This window comes from Macrosteles quadrilineatus, unplaced genomic scaffold (assembly GCF_028750875.1).
Source record: "Macrosteles quadrilineatus isolate MER2022 unplaced genomic scaffold, UCM_ALF_1.0 Scaffold_1__1_contigs__length_201487025, whole genome shotgun sequence".
In the NCBI taxonomy this organism is placed as follows: Eukaryota; Metazoa; Arthropoda; class Insecta; order Hemiptera; family Cicadellidae; genus Macrosteles; species Macrosteles quadrilineatus.
Window position 1 is genome coordinate 164,472,428 of NW_026542594.1, and position 6,315 is coordinate 164,478,742.

The following is a 6,315-nucleotide window of genomic DNA, read 5'->3' on the forward strand; positions in this document are numbered from 1 at the left end:
GCAATTTTGTGTTTTGAGGGTCAAGAATGGGAAAAAAACAATTTTTATCCCATAAAACCCCTCCGTAAAACCCTTTTCCCATGATCCGATCATGCTGGTTTGCCAACTCATCCAAGTTTATCCCGCCTTACACCTTCAAACAAAATTTAATTTAATTAGGACAAAAATTAATCAAGGTATCGCGTTCACGGACACATATATAACTCTAAATATCCTTTTAAAATATAATACGTGAGGGTGATTTATACGAAACACTACTCCTCCATTAATAATTTTTACAAACGATGTTTCAAAATTAAGTATTTTTTGTGTGGACACCCGCTTTCACCAATTTCTGTATTAAAAGTCCTCGGGCTTTGCCCCACAGGCCGTCAAAATCCCAATGTATTTCTTATGAAGAGAATATTTTGTTTACTAAATAGACGAATAATTTGTATTAATCACAGCAGTTCATAGTAAACACATGATACATACAAGAACGTTTTCAGAGCAAGTTCGTTATCAGTTTCGATAACTGGAGTGGAGTGATTGATTACATTATCTTTGAGTCAACTCTTTTAAGTCATCGGAAATTATGACTATTATTCATTTTGAAATAACGCTCGTAATGCAAATGTTGTGGAAACACTGTGAGGGTTTTCCAGCTTAGAAAATAAGGTAATGCCAGAGTAAAAAGGAGCTCTCCGTAGAGAAAGGTTGTTTTACAAGGACCAGCTATTCGTGAATAAGAATAAGAACTTTATTCAGCCAGAAAATATTTGATGCAAATACATTGGCACATCAATTTTATAAATAAATAATATTCAACAGAAATCCTTAACAGTCCATTATCTTGATAAATGTTAACCAAAGCCAAATCCAAAAAAGCCCAAGGAGACGTTAAGAGGAAAGGCCTTCCAGATCAGTATGCATACGTTCCCTTACGCAAAGATGCTCTTAACAGAAGGATCCTTTACATAGAAAATAATTTAATTTAATTTTAAAACCCTTATCACTAAGCATCTGTAGGGGTTCAATGTTGTATACAAATGACATACTTTTTAAAATAATTAAGCCGGATGGTTTATGTTTTAGCGAATTTCCCTATAGGGAAGTAGCTGTTACTGTAACGGTTTAGTTTTTATGTGTTACTTCTTTTAAATAAAGTTTATTACTATATAGTGTATATTGTGGGGGGTGAGCTCGCTTGGCAGTGAGCACAAAGAAAGGTACTTGAGATTCGATTATACAAAATTCTATATTATATTGTCAACACAAGTATTATTTATAATTACAGAGATAAAGGGAAAAATAGAATATAGATATTATATCAAGAACAATGAATGGCAAATACTAAATGACAAAATATGATTTCCAATCAAATATAATTGTTTATGTTATTATTCTCAAAATAACTATTCAACCAAAGAGGCAATAGAAATTGGTAAATTTATATATAATATTTCAAATAACTCTGTGTTATTAAAAATATGAATTTAATATGACAAGTATTAAGTGTTTTTTTATTAGTATTTCAAATCTATCTGTGCTCTAAGTCCAAAAATATTAAAAGAGTATAACGGCCTTACCTTGGCCAGCCGGCGCTGGTTCCTAAGGAAGAGTGAATTATTGGTGAAAGGTCTACCACCGATGGTACTTTCAATTTGGCTGCAAAGAGAGAGGGTAAGGCCATAATCAGCAATTTGTTGGGTATTGAACCTACTGAATGCAAGAAGCAGCACAAAACTGCTTACACTCAGCAATCTACTTTACACAACCAACTGCTGTAACTGATACTTCTACAATTGTTTGATTGATTGAAAATCATTTACAATATGAATTTTTAAGTTTATTGTTAAATTTCATTCTTCCCCAAAAATTAAAGTCGTCCTACCATCACATGCCCCCTCCTTCGGGAGACATGGTCCCCATGTCTACATATATAAATACATAATTTCTAAAGAAAAAGTTTTTAAAAAATCACCCAAAATTATAACATTTTTATCTGTGAGGAATGAAAATATGTGTCCAATAGCTGAGTGTATCAAAAAATATAAATAAAAATGTCACCATTTTTTACAAAAGATGAATTGTCCTAAAAAGTCCATTAACTTGAATTAAGTGCCACTGTCCTGGATTCTTCACAAGGTCGTGTCAACAACCTGATGTAGTGAGGAAGTTGAATGAAAAAGCTGACACCTTGCAGAGATTCAGCACGTAGGGTCGTGTGTCAGCTGGGTAGGCCTCCAAGTGGTCTGCTGACAGTGGTATTTGCATGCAACAGAGAATACAACTGAATTAGTGTACTATATATATAACAAATTTCTGAATTAATTTATTTTGAAAAAATCAGGTAATAAAAAAAAAAATTGGTAAGGCCGTTTTTGTATTGTTTAAAAGGAAGAAAATAATCTGTTGCCTCTTTAAGTTTTACAAAAAATTAATGATCTATTATGACATCTGACATCTAAAATAAAGTTTAAAATCTAACATATACTTTCAATATGACTATCCCAAAAAATAGTATCCCACAACCTAAATGTAACAACCCAGTTCCACCTTTTAAGAAAGTATTATAAAAAAATATTCTTAACGTCGTTTATAAACAAAATGCTTTATATTCTGTCAAAAAAATTATCAATTATCATATACATATTTATACAATGCCCTTACAACTAACAAAACCATACACACAAATTTTAAACTCAATATTTTACTTGAACAAACCTAAAAAAAAAAAACAAAGAAATATACTCAATTAGATTATGATTTAGATTCATGATTATTCTTTTTTTTTTCTTTTTTTTTTTAATTTCACAGATCGGCTTTCTGTTTAGATCTTCAATAAAATAAGTTCATTAAGTTAACAGAATCTGTTATTAAACTGTTATATACACATACTATACAATTTATATTAACGTGACTAAATTAAAAGATGATCATGAAGTTTTCTCTTTTTTTTATAACAAAAACATAAAATGGAAATTATATATTTATACAAGCTATACACTACAGTTACACAATTCATTTATTTGCAACAGCTAAAACTAATCTAATTAATGCTAGTAATGGGATTAAAAGTATGTTGCTCAGGTATGTATCCTGACGAATAAGCCTTCTGCTTACCATTCCTAGGGTGCTATACGAGAGCCTTTCTCATTCAATTCTGAATACCCCTACTTAGTTCAGAATACCAGGATTGAACGAGCGACACTTCAGCATTACAGTATGTAGACTTCTGAGCAACAATATATATATAAAATAAATTTGGGGAAAAATTTTCATACTGTTCAATCATTTTAACTTAAGCTATACTATATACAAGCACTCTATTTACTATACAACATAATCTAACTCGTCTTGTGATTAGCAGCTTATGCTCTGTCATGATAAGGTTTCAGTCGACTAATGTTAATTACGTCTTTAGTCCATTGTCCACCCTTTAGCAACGCCACTTCATAACACAGGTCAGAAACGTTTCGCGTTACTTCAAATGGACCTTTGAAGGATGAGGCCAGTTTACGCGTTCCTTGCTTAGCTGTAAAAGGTGCTGAAATCAGAACCTTATCGCCCGGTTTAAACTCGCGGCTGTGATGAGTCTTACCATTATGGTGATAATGCTGATGGCAAAATGGTGTTTGCAATTTTTCCACTACACCTGCAGTTCTTAGAGCGTCAATCTGCCTGTTTGACTCATCACGTTCTTGAGGTCCCAATTTGAATGGTGGCAAAGATATAGGTTCGTGTGTTTCAAGTTTAATTTTATAAGGAGGCACTTTTGCGGTCCCTAAATCAGTATAATCTTGTACAAAAACATCCCTATAACCATACAAAAGATCTTTAGCCGTCTCCCATTTAGCCTGAGGCAGCTTGGGGTTGATATCTATTTTGTTTTCAGCTTGGTCCAAGACCTCCCTTAAACTAGCGTTTGTTTCCCCTGCTGAATTTAGGGGGGAGATCCCGTTTGACAAGTCCTGTATACTACATGGAGGTTTTGTTTTTAAAGACATTGTCCTAACTTTTAATTCATCCGAAGTTAAAGTCTTTCCACTAGTACTTGATGTTGCATCTTGTTGAGATATACGAGTTTTACCTACTTTGTTAACCTGCATGGGTATTTCTGTTTTGTCCCCAGCACGTGATAAAGTTATGGTACCGTCTTGGTAATTTAGTATCACCCCATAATGTTTAAGAAAATCATTTCCCAAGATCATTGAACAATTCAGGTTTTTAATTACATACACTTCTTGAGTGAATTCTATTAAGGCTATGTGAAATGTTAGAGTAGTTTTCCCGAGGACAGTTAAAGGAGTTCTACTCGCTGAAGATAGATGTACATCCGTTTTTTCCCATTGCTTATCTCTTAAAAGTTCGCTGTTGACACACGATACATTAGCACCTGAATCGAGCAATATGTTAATTTCCTTAGATTCCACGATTCCTTTTGTGTTTAAAGGAGAAATGTCATTGGTGGCTAGATTAGTTACAATTCTGGTTTGATAGGGAAATAAAATGTGTGACTCAAATGCTAAGTCAGGAACACCTGAATGGTCAAGTTTGCTGACGCTAGTCTCGTGTTCAATTACTTTGCCCGTGTCGCACAAATGTGTATTGAATGTAGCTTGTGGTTCTGATGACTCAACGTTTTTACGATGTAAATTTTTGAAAAACTCTATTACATTATTTTGATAAAACTTTTGAGTTTCCTCACTGGGGGGAAATGTAGCAACATTCATGGTGTTAACCATGATAACCTCAAAATCATAAGAATTTTCGTCAGCAAAGTTAAGATTGTAACTCCTTGGCTTATCTCGATTTGTGGACTTGTACCAGCAATCTTCAGACCAATGCATTTTACCGCAATGCCTGCATGGTTGTGAAGGTTTCGTTTCGTTATATCTTTTAGGATGAGGAGAAAAACTTCTCTTCTCATCTTTTGAGTCTCGGAAATTTGAGTTTTTGAATTTAGAATCACGATTCGTGTCAAAAAATTTAACTCGGTTAGGAGTTGCTTCACGTGAATCGTAACGACTTCTATACCGATCCCTAGAGCGAGGTCGACGGTCGGTCCTGTCATAATTCCGTCCGTATGATGAGCTGCGGTCCCTTCTAGGATAGTCTTGATGATAACTACCACTATCCCTATCTCTTGAGAACTCCCTGTTGTAGTCTGAGCTCCTAGAGTGTGATCTACCGCGAGAACGATTATGATCTAATTTCAACTGGTTAACTGTTTTTGTCAGAAACTCTATTTTTGAATTTAGTTCATCTACCGGTTTATGTGTTTGTGTCGTGGGCACCTCTACACCTAGCCTGTGGCGCAAAAGTAAGGCAGAGGTCTCATACTTTGTCACGTTAGCAAATAACTTATCCCTAGTAGAGTTGTCCCACATGGCAATCTGTTGAAGAATTGCAGGGTTTAACCCCTTTAAGATGTGACCACAAACTCTTGACTCTGACATTGTATTATCTATAAGAGAGCACAGTCGAATAATATCTGACATGTACTGAACAGTACTCTCCCCTAGCATCTGAACTCGAGTATTTAACTGCATTTCCAAAAGTTCTGTGTTAGTTTCCAACGCAAAAGTATTCAAAAGGTGTTGCTTAGCCACGGCCCATGTTAAATTCTCCCGATGTTCACGTTCAAGGTTCTCATAAACCAATTGCGCCGTGTCGCTTAGGTAAAAACTTAACAATTGTAATTTCCGTTCATCATTCCAAGCGTTAGCTAGTGAAACTCGCTCATAATGCGCCAAAAAGTTTTTTACATTTTCAGTCGGCTTACCGCCAAATGTCTGGGGGGTAAAACACGGTATTTTCTCTGCCATAACTACGTTTCTCGGACACGGTTGATAGGCTCGCTGTACTGTTAAACCTATATCCGCATAAGTAGCTGGTTCAGCTACTTCCTCATAAATGTTCTCAGTAGAGTAGTTTTTAATGAGCTCATGTGCGATAATGTCTTGGTTTTTGTATAAAGTTACTTCTTCATAAGGACTATTTAATTGTCTCGGAGCACTCTGAGTAAAGGGTTCGCCCTTATCTAAATTAATTTTAACTAGCCTTAGATAAGACCTAAGATATTCTAAATCAGCCTCAGGTGGAACTGGAATACAGTTAAACCTCGTTTGTACGAACCTCGATAAAACGAATTCCTCGATAAGACAAATTTTTTTTAATCCCCTTGACACTTTCATATAGGTCAATGCTAAAAACACCTCTATACAACGTAGTAATTAATTTAAAAACCTCCATAAGACGAATTTGTTTGTGACATGGGCTAGGACTGATTAACCTCTATACAACGAATATTCTTAGCACAAAACCTCTACA